The sequence below is a fragment of the Gavialis gangeticus genome, unplaced genomic scaffold (assembly GCF_001723915.1).
Source record: "Gavialis gangeticus isolate Ggan-Ray unplaced genomic scaffold, GavGan_comp1, whole genome shotgun sequence".
Lineage (NCBI taxonomy): Eukaryota > Metazoa > Chordata > Crocodylia > Gavialidae > Gavialis > Gavialis gangeticus.
In genome coordinates this window covers 18,627,155-18,630,189 of record NW_017729000.1, presented here as the reverse complement: position 1 = coordinate 18,630,189, position 3,035 = coordinate 18,627,155, and positions in this window count along the sequence as shown.

Here is a 3,035-nt window from a genome sequence, read left to right as displayed (position 1 = left end):
AGTGGCTAGTATTTGCTTTTGGATTCAGATTCAGCCAATTTGGGGGACAGTGATTCAATCTGGTGATTTGCATCACTGTCTCAAATCGATTCAGCCGAGTCTGATTCGGAGATTCGGCTGCCATCAAATCGGCCGAATCTCTGAATCAAACAGGCCCCATTCCCTGAATGCTGTCCCAGCCCCATCAATGGCTGTCCCACAGCCCAGAAGCCTTGACAGCTGCTGCAGCACCCGGTCAGTACAGGGCTTTTTTTTTTAAAGAGCCGGGGTGCTGGGGCCGGGCAGAGCAGCCATTGACAGGGCTGGGAGAGCGGGCAGGGGTCGGTGGGTGCTCAGGGGGGCAGGGGGAGCAGGCAGGGAATGGGGCCTGGTGGGGGTCCCCCCATGGCCTGGTGGGGGTCCTCCCGCCCCCTACTTACCTGTACGGAGTCTGGGTCCAGCTCCCTGCAGCAGCGAGCGGGGACTGCCCGAATCACTGAATCTCTCTGAAGCTCTCTGAATCTTTTCTGAACTGATTCAGAGAGCTTTGAATTGATTCAGACTTTTTTATTGTTCTCCCGATTCGATTTGGATTTGGACATTCGGCTGCTGAATCGGGCCAAATCCCCTGTGAATTGAATCAACGCCCAAAGCTTCGCACAGCCCTACCTTAAAGTTTGAATATGGGTATGTGTTGATGAGGGAGATGCAAGGGTTTAGCTCTTGGTAACTTTATAGAAGTGTTCTTCTTTGGCTGTTGTTTGTTTTCATGCTTAGCCCCATATGGGGTTCTGTGTTTTTAATTAGTTGCTCTTGACTATTTTTAAAAAGCATTTTTACTCTTTTATAATAAGGGTAAAAAAAGCATCTCTCTCACACACAATGATTCTAGAATAATGAAGCATTATGTTGTCATGGATCTTCCTGCTTGTTCAACTGCAGCTAATTAGAGGGTCAGCACTCACTGTTCAAGTGGAACATGTTCTAAAATACTTTGGCTTGACTGAAACTTGCTATTTGTCTTCTGTTGCAAAGGATCAGGAAATGGACTGTAATCTAAATACGTATGGGTTGGACAAATCGACCCTTAGTCTACTGGGTTTCTATGAAGGAGTAAGCACATTGGCTATGTGTAATGTATACAATATGTATAACAGCATACAATTGCCTGTATATATATATAGCAGAATTTTTCTCAATACTTTCTTAGACATGAATCAGCTGTGGAAGTAAATCTGAGTACTCAGCTGAGAAACAACCTCAGCGAGTCCCAGATATTCTGCACAAAATTGTCCAACTTTCTGCTTCACAAAACAGCCAAAACATCTAAGCACAAAAAAATGGATGACAGAGGAAAGTGGTCTTTACCCACTGTCCTTTTGTTCTTGGATGGATTTTCTTTGCACTCCTTATATCCTGTTAAGAGGGATGAACAATTAGTAGTCTCCCAAAATAGTTGGAGCCGGGTAATAGGTCCAGATTGGGAACATCTGCTTATGCTGATGAAGTGTTCTCTACATAAGCAGTCCGACTGGAATCAATGTGAGCATCTGCTCTGTGTTGCAAGTCAAGGAGTTCACAAGCTGGTTTTGAAATCACAGTGACTTTCACTGTCTCAACTATCTTAAATCCCCACTGGTCGGTCCTATCCCATCCTAAGTAAACTGCTGATTCGCTGCCCTGCGTGGTTCCTTAGAGGAAAGTAGACATTCCACTGAACAGTTGCACTGAGTTGGTATGGTCACTATTCCATCGGGAATACTTCCTTCAATAGACTGTGGAAGGAAAATATATTTAATGTGCCATTCTGGGATGAATAGATACTCTGAAAATGACATTGGAGGATTTTATGTTCTTTATACTGGTAAACAGGTGTTTATCTATTCTCCCTGTTTGCCCTGCAAACACAGCTTAGATTGTGAGACACAGGCAGTGTTCTTTTTTCCCATGTCCCATCACCAGTAACATATATCTTTCAGGACAAGTTATGTTCTCAGTTATACCTGCATAAGAGAGCCATCTTGGTGAAATTTTTATAACACCATTCTCTTCAAATGATTCCCTGTAATCTCACCTGTACAACCTTGTTACCTTCAGAGGCCCTACACAGGTGTAATTGCTTGGAACTGGGAATATAATTCTGTTGAAGTAGGAAAAGGAGGAATAAAATCCAGCAGTTAGAGTCAGTGGCCCTGCAGGTCGAACAGGAGTATATGCTTGTAAAAATGTATTTTTATCACTGAAGTCAGCAGGTCTGTTTTTAAATGCACAGAGGTAAAAGATCTTTTTATTATGATGGTGCTCATACCATTATTTTGTAGTCATTTTGGAGAGTACAATCGCATGCTAAATGTTTTGGGAAGTTTCTTACTGTAATGGATTTCCCATCTCAGGAAAGGTAAATGAAGCGGTAGGTATGACATGTACCACAGATGACTCAGAAGCCATGAACACACTTCTGTGCATCTCGGGCAGGAATATCCTTCAGCTTCTGTTTGCTGGCTAGTTAGAGAGCAGTCATATATTTGAGAGCTCAACCTCATTTATTTCATCCAGTAATTCAATTACCCTTTGCTTGCTCCATTGTAGATGTCCTCTGAGTCGCATGTTAAATGAGAGGGCAAGTATAGCATTCAGTATCTTTTCAGTTACCTTTTTAGAGTGAGGCTGTCAGATTAGATATGTCAAATTTCATCCTAGTTACTAATCATAGAATCATAGAATCAGTGAGTGGGAAGGGACCTAGACAGATCATCGAGTCTGACCCCCCGCCATGGGCAGGAATGAGCACTGGGGGGTGGGAGGGGTCATAAGACCCCAGCCAGGTGCCTATCCAGTTTCCTCTTGAAGATCTCCAGGGAAGGGGAGAGCACCACCTCTCTGGGGAGCCTTTTCCAGGCTCTGGCCACCCTTACAGTGAAGTAGTTCTTCCTAATATCTAACCTAAACCTCTCCTCCCTCAGCTTGTGGCCATTGTTCCTGGTGACCCCAAGGGGGGCCCTGGTGAACAGACTTTCCCCGAGTCCCTGCTGCTGGCCCCTGATAAGGTTGTAGGC